Genomic DNA, 12,875 nt, shown 5'->3' with positions numbered 1-12,875 from the left:
CCAGCTTTATGATTTGAAAAAGCTGGTCAGTTTACACAAGGGAAATATTCAACATGCTCTCAATTTATATGAATCACACAAAACAACATTTTGAACAATCCAGTGAGCTGCCTGGCATCACTTTCCACAGGTTAATTTTGCACTGTATGAAACAACAATATGAAACAAATTTTATTTTATGACCTGTAGGATTCTGCAGAAATTCTTATGGAAAATGAGTTATAAAAAACAAACAAACAAAAAATGTAGTGACATACACTGTTACAGTGGTGCTTCCCTTCCCCCCGATAAGCCCTTGATAAAGAAGGCTTCCTAAAGTGAGAAAGAAATTTGATATTGGAGGCAGGACAAACTGCAAATACTATGTTCAAGAAGAGCAAATCAAAACTCTGTCTCACAGACTGTGTTAGCCACCCAAAGGATGTAGCAATTTGGCAGTTTTGTTTTGCTTTCAGTAGAACTTCTTCACTGATTAATTAAGCATGGAAGATTAAAAAAAACCACTGAACTGAGACATCTGATACTCTAAGATTAGTACTCTTCTCTTGTACACCTTTGCTGCCACCAGCTGTCTGAAGTTATTGTTCACAAGTCACCCAGATTTGTCTCAAAATTGAGGTCAGATACTGGCTGTAACATACTTCCTGTAGTGCTAGAAGACCTGTGGAGAGAGGTCCACAGAGAAATAGGGTTTTCCAGCTGTGTCTCACATCCCCAAAGATTTCATAAAAAAATTTCGTAAAAAACACTTTCACTGCATACCACAGAGGAAAAGTTATAATAAGTTGGCTTTTCCAAAGTAGGCAAGTGTATTGCTACAATTAAGGTAAACATGCACCACAAAATTTGGATTATTAGTATTCCTGCACCATACCTACTAGAGCAAGCAGCTCCTGATCACCTAAAGCAAATGGAAGATAAAGGAGACAAGGTGTGAGAATTAGCCTGTGAAAAATAGTATAACTTGTCATAATCGGTCTGTGAAGGGCTCCTTACCTGCCAAGTCTCATTAGTTACGTATTTTTCTGTTTCTTTTTCTAAGAAAATTAAATGGCAACCCTTACTTCAAGAATCCCTTTGCTTCTGTGCTATAAAATATTGCTTGAAAAACATGTGCAGAGACCTAGGAGGTTACAACATTATCACCTCAGCGTTACATCTGTGCAGGACTACATGCCTTCTATTCCAGAAGGAGAACGCATCCTAGAAGTAGAGTCAGATTAATTTACCAAGGAGCAAGCAGATCACAAACAAAATTACTCCTTATTGAACTTAAAATTATAGAGGATTATATGCGCAGATAAATGAACGTCAACCAACAATTTAAGGCAAGTTTGTATTTTACTGCAGAAACAAAAAGGATGTAAGCATAACAACTGGAGAATATGCACTCCTTGTTAAAAAAAACCCTGAGAATAAAAGCACTTGTGCCTTAGAAACATCAATTTTCCTAATCAAACTGAAAGAGAATTAATCATATTGACTGTTTTTACAATGGTCAATTGAAAAAAAAAGAAACACAAAACACACATTGGTTTTAATCAGAGGCTACACTGAGCAGAAATTCTTAGTGAAACACATGGAAAAGAATGATCTCTTGGATTTCTTTGGATTAGAGTTTCCTTCTACAAAACATATAAAACGTATCAAGTGTTTCAATAGTGAAGAGCACAGATTTAAGTGTTCCTTTGTTGTAATGAAACATAAGCAAAACAGTACAATGTTATTACCACACCATCTGACACCAAACTTCTTGGATATTTAGAACATCTTAATTAAATTCATGAATAACAGTGTATGATCAATACTAACAACATTTTCTACTCTGCTCGATCTGTTTCTTGCAAAGATGATCTGCAATATGAACGCTGATGCATTGGCAGTCTAGCCCACTGGAAGGTAAAGAGAAGAGAGAGACGTTCCATAATCTTGCAATTACTTTGCATGTAGGTGTGAGAAGCATTCTATGAACTCATGTTTGTTGCTACAGGAATCTGAAGGGCACAAGGAAATAATTTTCAGTCTTTTCAGTCACTGGGCAGTGAGATGAGTTCTACAGGGGAAATGCTTCAGTGCTTTAGAAGAATTCAAGACAGATGATGGACAGCCAGTCTACCAGGAAGGGAGCTGAAAGCAGTATCTGGTAAATGATTCATCCCCCTAGGTATTAAGTGCAATTTAAAGAGCCTTAAAGCTGGTGAGATTCACTGACCAGAAATGTTTATGCTTTTTTTTATGCTTTTTTTTTTCTTTGTGGTATGATGGCAATTTGTAGTTGTATAGAACACAGTGGATTGAGAGTATTACCCTTAATTTATTTCATTAGAAATAGTGGTTTTCACTGCTTCACATGTTCTAATCTTAATAATTAACAGCAACAGAAAAGCATTAGAGGCATCAGTAAAGAATCTTTTAAACCAACACACGTGTCCAGAGGAGAGAGAGACTAAATCATACAGACAAAATTTGTTGAGCCACTTACTCAGTGCAGCCACTGAGAGGAGGAATCACTTGTTATCTAGGATGATATTACCCTCTTCATCTTTGATTCGAACCCGTCCAGACAAATACTTGGTTTCTTGCCTGCCATTGCAGTACACGGTCTTTATGGTTCCATCTGGGTATTCCCTCCTCTTGAACTGTGCAGTGTGAAACTCCTTCTGGCCATTACTGAATACCACTAGTTTATCGCCGTTCCTGAAAGCAATAGCCATGAGTAAATGGGCCATAAAGCACTGTATGTTATTAACCTATCATACCTAGCTGCCTAAGATGGCACAATCAAAGTAGAAACTTTCATAGGTTATATAATTCACTTCAGAATTTACATGTGGTCATATCAGAGATCAATTATCACAATCAAGTTTCAATACAAAGGTGCTTCTATACATAATAATAGATGGCAGAACCTGTATTTTGTACGAATACTGCATGCAGGGATCTCGAGGCACTTTGCTAATAGAAAAATCTTTTACAACAGAAGCATAGAATAGGCATGTGTAGTGAATTCCTGTTGTTATTTGTCCTCATTTTATATGATGGAATAGAAGCAAAGAATTTAAAACATCTTGGCAAAAACAGAAAGTGAGTAAAATACCAAAGAATACAAACTAAGAGTTCTCTTCTCCACTCCTATATTGTTAATACAAACAACTGGCTTTCCTTTTGCTTGCAAGTTATACTGTTGCCCTGGCCAGATGTTGACAGTGACTGCAAAGTTACATAGAACAAAAAGAAGAAATATTTCACAGTCACTTTGCCAGTGATATCAGGTCACCTGTGATTCAAAGTGGAAGTAAACAATTCTCAGTTCCTCACTGTAGCAAAGCACTCATTCTCATCCAAATCTCCTCTTTCATATGGAAGTTTTCCAGTCATGCAGAATCAAACCACAGTTGTATATGCTAGTAACATTAGACTTGTGACCAGTGCCAATTCCCATCTCTAAAAGGAGACTTACTTTTCTACTTTTACTATTGTACCATCCGGGAAAAAAGTTTCCTCGAATCCATCACTGTAGAGGCATTTCACTGTGTGATCAGGGAACACAATTTCTTGTGTGCCATCAGGATAATGCTTTTCTGTGGAAAACAAGATTTAAAAAATGTCTTTGGAATTCTTTCTCATAACTTTACATAGAGCTAGATGAGATTTACTTTAGACTTTGTAGTGAGGGTAGAAATTCTATCCAGTGTACTGCTAGATAAACTAAAGAATCAAATGAGATAGTAAAACTACAGAAATGATGCATTTATGCCCCTTTATTATTTTTTTTTTTGTAGAAGAAAATTGAGCAGTAAAATCATGGATCATACCAAAAATCAAAAGGCAAAGACAAAGCAAATTGGAAGAAATAAAGCAAATCTGCTGGAGTTAGGCTCAGACAACACGTATGCAATTAAGACATTCCCACACATATAGTTCACACCCACAAATTCTTGCATACCTATCTGATTATTAGGGAACTGCAGCACCTCTAGGCCCTCTGGATAAGCAGTGTGAGTTGTCTGTGCCTCTGCATAATAATAAATCTGGAAGGACAGTGAACTGTTTGCAGCATGGTCATATTTGCATAAGAAGATTAAACCATAGCAACTTGTTTAAAAAATAAGCCAACTTTAAGAAGTCATTTCAAGGCCATTTTCTTCAGGTATCTGCCATTCCTAAAAGTTGATACGTTTCCATTTTAATTCCTTTTTTTCATTCACACCTCTCCTCCTGGCTTTGTCTAGATATTTCTACTTTCTGTAGGGTAGAACAGAACAATGAGAGTGATCTTCTCAACTCCCGATGGATAGGATCTCTAGCTCCAACCTATGCACTAATAATTTAAAGCGTTCACATTCTTGCCAAGATCTTACTCATCCCAACTTCAGCTCATGTTCTTATTAAACATATTTACCTAATGCCAAGAAGGACGATCTCCTGTGCAACCCACTCTAAAATATATGAAAAGCAGTCCTTTCTTCAGATGGCTTCCCCTACATTTTGCCTTCTTCCGGTTTCCTTTGATCTGCTTAGCTCAATCCCTGCTTGCCCCTTCTTCAACTGTTACCTTCGCTTCTTTCCATTCTTGTCCTCCCTAATCAGAGCTGTGGAAGCCAACACCCTTCCTCATCAATTTATCCCAGAAATGCTATTTAAAGATATACTGTAATGTAACATTAATGCTGTAACACCATGGAAAGTGCAGCAATGTCAGTGTAGTAGCAAAGTTCTAGGTTACATACAGCAAGTGAGGGTGTGCTCAAAAGCAGCAGCTGTAGACATCAAAACAAAGGAAAAAATCTGCTTACCTTCAGAAGGTCTCAGGTAGGCAGGGATCTCCAGCAAGACACCCTTGCCTCCACTGAAAACCTTTAAATGAGATCTGGGAAGGGCTGGATCTTAGCTCCACCTCTTCCAGTCACTCAGGTACATTGCATACACCTGAGCTGCCCGGGGTTGACCCTACTTTCCCACCAGGTGCTCAATCACTGCTTCAAGCTGTGACTTAGCATTTCTGCTACAAAGATGAATGGTAGAAACTTGTTTGACAGATCACTTAGCCATACAATTTTCCTTAAAGAAAACAAATGCGACATACCACTCTCTGATCTGGCATGATCTTCTTTACATCTCCATTGAAAAAGCTAATTGTTGTCATCCTTTTATCAGCACTGATCTCTTTTTTAGTACCATTGCAGAAAGTGATGATTCGACGTCCATCAGTAAGCACCTCTTCAACCTTCGGAAACAGAGCACCAAATGTTGCTGACATCAAAGGATGCGAGTTACACTACAATGCCTTCCAATGAAATTGGAACTTGAAGTAACTCAGTGTACTCACTCAATACTTTTGCATTTCAAAGCTGCCTCAGCAGCACATGTGCTTTTTTTTTTTTTTTTTTTTTTTTGCCTCATTTTTGCATAAGAGAGAAAAAAAGTCTGACATTATCTTTTAGCAAAATCATCCCTTTTCAAGCACCTGACTCAAATTCCCACCACAACACCTTCTCTTCTGTTAAGCAAGACAAGACAGATTTCCCTGGGGCAATAGTGAAGAAATACAGGCTGTTCACTGAATGACTTCAGTTAGTAATGGTTTGTACTATTTTCATATATGCTGGTACTCATTCTGTGTAGGTTGTACTGGATTATGCAAATCAAAATGATATATTAACAGAGACAGCTGACATGTTAACAACCATTTTTTCCAAGTAACATAAGCCTGAATGTACAGAGTTAAGTGTGGCTGTATGCAGAGATTCCTTACAAAATTGATCAAGACTTCTTAACAGGTGGCAATAATATTATCAGTGTGCTGTTCTACAAACAATATGTTGGTCTAAGAAGACTTCTTTCCTAATACAGCCTCTAGTTAATGAGTTTTCCAGAATGACTATGGGAGCTAGTTCTGTTCAGCATAAATAAATCCCATAATTTAATTCATTTAGCAAAGACCAGAAAAAGAAGACAACCATATGGTGCACTATAGTTTTTCCTTGTATTTCCAGTGTTGTCACAGGCTCTCTACAAAAAAAAAACAAAACAAAACAAAAAAAAAAACATATCCCAGCAAGACAAGAAGAGACAAGAAGCAATAAATATCCTCAGGGAAAGGGAATGAATGAATACTGAGTGCAAGATTTTAGTTTTAGAAATAATTTTTTTTAAAAAAAATAGTCAGTTATAGAAAGATATTGTTATAGATACTTACTACAAAAGGCCTTGTTAGGAAAAGTTCCAGTTAGTTTAAATAAGAAGGAATGACTCAATCAACCTTTTGGCCACTCTCATATTGAGCAAGCCTTTTCCAACACTAAGTTTTATGAATCAAATACAGTGGTAAAAAAGACTTTTTCACAATTATTTTTCTATCAAGGATCAAAACAATGAATCGTGTATTTTCTATTTCTATGAGAAGAAAACGTGATTGGTAGAAATTTTCACACAGTCTATCTCAGCACTAGCTATAAAATAATATAATGTTGGCTATAGAATAATATAATATAATATATAATAAAATAGGTACATCAAACCAGCTTCCCCTGAACAATGTTATATTGCAAAGGCCTTTTCCATGTGTGCTTACTGGAAAGTATCATTAATCAACACGTGTATTAACAGGAGAAGTTCTGAACTGAATAAACACAGGAATCTGTGTTTTACTTTACTGTCTGAACTTCACATATCCTAAGGCTTATCAAGAATTGACAACTGTGATTGGGCATAGATTACTCTCAGTCAGAGCAGTAGGAGATAAGATTTCCACTGAAATTTCCATCCCATCAGCTATATATAATTTCCTGCTACTCATAACATGAACTTTACAATTAAGCTCTTCATTAAGGACTCTTTGAGAGGTAATTCTCTATGACTACTTGAAGTGGCAATTCCTATCTGTTGCTGCCCTGTTGGTGATCTCGAGCACCCTGATTTATCTCACCTTTCCATCACGATGCTCTATTTTTTCCTGCACCACATCCTCATTTTTCCTTCTTTCTTGATGCAACATTGACCTTCTAGATAATATTGATTTTGGAGGCTGTACCTATGAAAATATCATAATCAGAATTATATAGACAGAAAGGCTGTAAAAATATTTCCACAAATTTTAATCAACTCTTCAAAAAAAGTTTACTTTTACGCACAAAGAGGAAAGTTGCCCTTCTTTTTGGTATTGTCCTGAATTCATAGTGAGTTTTGATGTTTTAGTCGTAACTGCAATTGCTGTGCATTAGTTTCAATTAATATCAGCTGTCAAAGCAATATCAGGGAATGCACTGTGGTGAAACTGTACTATAGGAAATGGAGAGAACAAAAAGAACTGCAAAGAACAGGATTATCTCTGAATGAATGCAGGGTTATTGATTTGCAAAGAAAGGCACCTATGCTAGCAAGATCCACCTTTCCAAACAAACCACATTGCTCTTAGCTGTAGGTAATGCTGACTATGTAGCTATGCATTCAATTTACTGTTACAACTTGTCTTTGCACTGTCTGGTAGCATAAAGGAGCCTTAAGTTAACTGGTGACTGGCACTTGGCATCCAGAGCAGTTACTATCTAATTCTCATTACAGTGGTAGTACATGTCAGCCTGTGGGATCCAAAGGAACTGGGAGTACTGCTTCCCGCAGGGCAATGATGCGCTCCAGTGAAAAGCTGCCAACACTGTGCTTGAAGTTGTTAGATCGCCAAGCCTCTGTCCACTGCATAGCATTTGCAAAGTGTTTTCCACAGTGGTCTCTCTTCCCTCTAAATAGAACATCCTTCAGTTCTCACTCTTCTTACTAACATGGATTTCATATACACAGGCCAACACAGTTTGAGGTAACTGCTGCTTGCCTTTGTATGTCAAGCTATGTTCAAAGGACTGAGCATACTTTCAGAGTAGTGCTGCTTTCAGAGCACGCAAGCAATGCCCAGTAACAGGTGGAAAGTCCATGTATTGGGGGGCTCTGAAGCAAGCAGTGGAACCTGAACACTAGCCAAAAAAAAAAAATATATCATCATGCATAATTCATCATTGTTCTGGAGAAAGGCGCAAATCTTCCAGATACAATATTCCCCCTCCCTCCTGGCCCCGGATCAAAACATTTGCAATTTCATTAAGGAAAAAGAAGTTGCGTCCTTTCTGGAGATTATAACTCAGTATCAGTCTCAGATTAAAAGTTCTGAGTTTTATAGTGGCCAGGAAGGAAGTGGGAATGGAAGGTTTTCTTAGTGTGTTTCACTTCAGTTCACCCATGGAAAAGATGGTTACTGATCATATGAGGCCCAGAACCATAAATTGCTCCAACCTTTGCTTCAGCATCCGGAAGAGTAGGAGAACTGCTTGCAAGTACTTTGTTCTCATATGCAGTTGTGCCACTTCTCCTTTGGATCGTTGCAAAAGCCACTTTATTCTGAGGTTTTAACATTCTTTCTGTCTTTTTAAGATTAGGAATCTCTTCTTCCTGAATCAGAATTAAAATACTAACTAGCAACATAGATCTATTAATGTCCAATGGTAATGCAGGAATATGTTGGTAAAGAAATGTACTTTGTTACTTCTAAGCCATTAAAATATTGTTTTAGAGAGTGTACACATTACAAGAAGAGATAAATCCAAGAGAGTGCTGTTGCTAGCCAAATGGGAGCTAGCATGCTGTATGTGAAAACTGAAGTCATAGACAGTGAATTATTTCATAGATTTTCTTAGTGAAATACCTGTGTTTCCTCCCTGTAACTGCAGAGTGCAAAGCTGCAAGTATTATTGCTGTGCTTATTTGAGAGGAACGTGTCTTCTGAGATAATTGAAATGGGTGAAGGTGTGCCTGTAAGAAAAAGCAAAATAAAAGAGGATATAGTCGTGTTTCTTCACTTAGTGCAGAAGATCATTTTTAAAGATGCTAGCTCTCAGACGCTTGCTTGCAACACTGGCTTGCTCATTTCTGAAGGAGCTTTATCCTGGACCAAAGAGAACTGCAGACCACCACCATGCTCCACCTTCTGGGCTTTCACAGCAATAAATTCAGCACATTCTGTCTTCCTTTTCTTGTCAAATGCAAGTTTTGTACTTCTGAGAATCGTAGGAGAGTTTTAGTGACAACATACTTCCTGTTAACCAAGGGTTGGAGATCAATCATTCAGATGACTCTAAGGCAGAAAATTCCCATAAATCTTACCTTTGTCATAAGAAGATAACCTATGGCCCTTAGAAACACTCAGATGTGAGCCAGCTCCAGGTGACTTCCTCTCATCTGTTCTTCTCCCAGTAGGTGAGGGTTGTTGTACAACCTGAAGCAACATGGAGAAGTTGTGACATACAGTTGTGCCTTGCTGTAACGTGGGAGAAATCAGTGATATGGATGGAGTGTGCTCCCCCTTCCTGGGAATGTCTGTGCACAAGACCTATACACTGACACAGTGCAAGTGTTTAATCTTAATTAAGACTGTTTTGAAGAAAGAGACTATAGAGAAAGAGCTGGAAGAAGTCCCAGATGGGGCTCTGTCTCTCCTTCTCTCAAGAGCTGTATTTTAGCTGTGGCTCTTTCTCTTGATCCTCATTGGGTTGCCAAGACAATGAGGCATGGCATATCACAGTCATGAATTTCTTCTGAGGGCAAAAATTCTTTACTTGAAGAGTGACAAAGCACTGGAACAGGCTGCCCAGAGAGGCTGATATTCAGAATGAACCTGAACACCTTCCCATGCAGCCTGCCCTAGGGAACCTGCTTTAGCAGGTGTTGGACTAGGTGATCTCCAGAGGTCCATTTCAGCCCCTATGGTTCTGTGATTTTGTGAAATATTTCAGTGTATGAGCAGTCCCTAAGAAGATTTCTGGCAAAAAAAAAACAAACAAAAAAAAAAAACAGTACGGTATCAAGGCAAGAAGACCAAGCAACAACTCTGTGAGAAACACGATCCCAATCTAAATTCTGAACAATACTGTCAAGAAAAAAATACGAGTAGTTTAAATAGACCTCTCCATTGTCTTACTTCTTCTGATTCAAAAGGTGTCACTCTTCCCTGGTGAGGTGTTGTCCTGCCAGTTGGTGTTGTGCTTCTGCCAAGGGAGCAGTGAAATGGTTTCTTTTCTTGATGTTCCTTTGTTACCAGTCTCAATGGATCAGCCTTTTGTACGGAGCTTTTTATTGCCTAAAAGATTTAAATACATTTGCATGAAGTTGATACAAACATAGCATTAAAATCTACAGCAGGTGGCTCATTAAATTTTTAAAACTTTTGGAAGATGTATATCTTTGTATGGATGTATATATGCATATTTTACATGTTATTCCCTCTTTGGACTCGGTCCACTTCCCCAAGTCCTCTGTAGAACAAGGAGAAGGGTAATTCACAGTACACAGTGCAAAGCAGCTGTTGCTGCTCTTAGGCTCTTATCCTTCAGTCTAGCCACCTTTCCAACCATAAGCGAAGTATTCTTCCCTGCGAAACCACAACTGAGCTGATCCAGAAAAGTACGTTGAGTGGGAGTTTTTTTGTTTGTTTGTTTTGCCAGATGTCCACCTTTTTTACATTTGAAGTGTCTCATCCACTGGACAATGACGGCTTGGGAGCGCAAGAGTAGGCAGTCCATGGAAAAGACACAAGTGCCATCAGCTTCATTTGCCCAAGCCATGGCTTATTGCTCAAGGAATGGAGCACTAACAAATTGCAAACACAAAAGACCAACCAATTCCTTCTCCAAAAACAGTCACTAGGGCCAATTTTCCATAATGACTATAAAATTTTCTGCATTGAACTCACAGTTTAAGGGATTTTTGTCATAGGTGATGATATCATCATCTTTATATTAATAAATCACATTAAAATTTAATGGTCATGCTTACAGTAAAAAACAGAGTCAGTGAAGAAAAATTATCTGAACACCAGAAGATGGTAGAATTTTCAAAAACTAAATCTTTTCCTCAGTACAAAACAGCTTTGAGCAAGAGATAGGCTATTGATTAGCTCTTTCAGACGAGTATGCTAAAAGATGCAGAAATGAATAAAAATCAGTGCTAAAGGAATATGATTTTCATTTTAAATTCAGATTTTTTTTTTTTTTTGGAAGGCAAATTCTGGAAACATGCCAAAATTATCCAAATACAGTCATTTTCATAAAATCATAGAATCACCGAGTTTAGAAAAGACCTCCAAGATCATCCAGTCCAATCATCCACCAGTATTTCCCCATAAACCATGCCCTTTAATACAACATCTAACTATTTCTTGAACACAAGATTTTAACTATACATTTTAACTGTAGATGAGTATGCAGTGACAAAATAACGGACCTCGGCTCGAGAAAAATGATTTAGTAGTAAAGACCTTTGAAATTATTTTTGATGAAGTGATGCAAATCAGAAATTGCAGACTGAGAGAAGGAAAGTGCTCCTAAGCCATCGTTATATTGCTAAAAATATTAAGACTGAAACTACTAAGTGACTGAGCAGAACTCAAAAAAAAAAAAAAAAAAAAAAAAAAAAAACACCAAAAACACAACAGGGGTTCAGTTTCACAACAACTCAAGCCAGTCTCAACCCAAATTACTGTAGTTCCTCTGTCTCCAGATACATGTTTCCAGCTCCTTCCCTGTACAGCACCAGGAACCACAGAGTGGGAAGGGGCTGGTTCAGCAAGTGCAGTCAGGCAAAAATGAACTACTTATTCTGCCCAGTTAGTTTTGAACTCACCATCATCAGAAGAGCCAAGAGGGTCACAGCATGCAAGTTATCATCAGCTTCAGCCAGACACTGATATGTGGCAGGTTTTTGTTTTGTTTTGTTTTTCTGAGTATATTATAAAGAGACCATCAAAAGTCAAGCCTTTAAAGAACTAACTATATAAGACTTGCAAATAGAAAATACTCTGTGGCAAATACTTATACATAGGGCTGCCCTAAGAAGCCTATTTTAGAAAAAAGCTTCATCGTCAAAAAGTATTATTTGAAAAGGACGTTCAGAAATCAGCATATCCTGATGCAATGCATGCTATCTTAGCCAGGGGGCAAAGATCTGTATGAGACGTAAAATAGGATGAGAGGAGGCACTTGACTTTCTAACTTAAGGCTCTAACAAGCTCATGAAACAGAATGTGTTGGACTGCAGAAGCAAAGGAGAGAGATTAAGCCAGAGAGAAAGAAGATATATTTCCATGAACATGGTAAGTTATATTCACTACATATCTAAACAAAAATCAATTCTGTTGAGGGTGCCACCAAATAGAGCACTGTTAGGTTGCTACGTCTGGTTGTAAAAACGTCTGGTTTCCATTTTTTTTTTTTTTTTTTTTTTTTTTTTTTTTTTAATATATAGCATAGATTACAATTTTTAACTTACACACTAATATAGCCATTTTTAAAGAAAATATGTCAGAGAAATCAATATTGTATTACTAAGTTGCCCACGGTCTTTTTATCATAAAAATGTATGTCGTTCTAAGATCATTTCATAAATCATAGCAAGCGCCCTAGACCAAGCAGCTGCTGCAATTTAGGTCTAAACTTTTCAAGAGATCCAATCACTCAGTATTTGAGATGATAATGAATGATTAATTTCTTGATAAAGATTCCCTCAATTCAAACACTTTCATAAGAAAAGCCATAAAGTTATCCGAACAAATAGTTTTACTTCTCTTCGTTGGGAACACATAGATCACCAGTAGGTAGCAGAAGATGCCAACTCATTTTGGATCTTGTGGGAGCTGGTGAGAGATTAAACAACCATCAGTGACACTGATCCTGCTGTTGGCTAAAGGAGGAACCAGTTGGTCTCCTGAGGTTTCTTTCAGTCCTACAGACCCTACTTTTAGGGCCTTTTATGGTTTACTTTCCCATACTAACAGATCAAAAAACTTGGCAAAAAAAACAACAAATCTTCATGAATAAAGCAGTGAAAATTCAAAT

The sequence above is a fragment of the Centrocercus urophasianus genome, unplaced genomic scaffold, assembly GCF_019232065.1.
Source record: "Centrocercus urophasianus isolate 14NV4802_14NV808 unplaced genomic scaffold, USGS_Curo_1.0 seq_10, whole genome shotgun sequence".
NCBI lineage: Eukaryota > Metazoa > Chordata > Aves > Galliformes > Phasianidae > Centrocercus > Centrocercus urophasianus.
Note: the sequence above shows the minus strand (reverse complement) of the source record.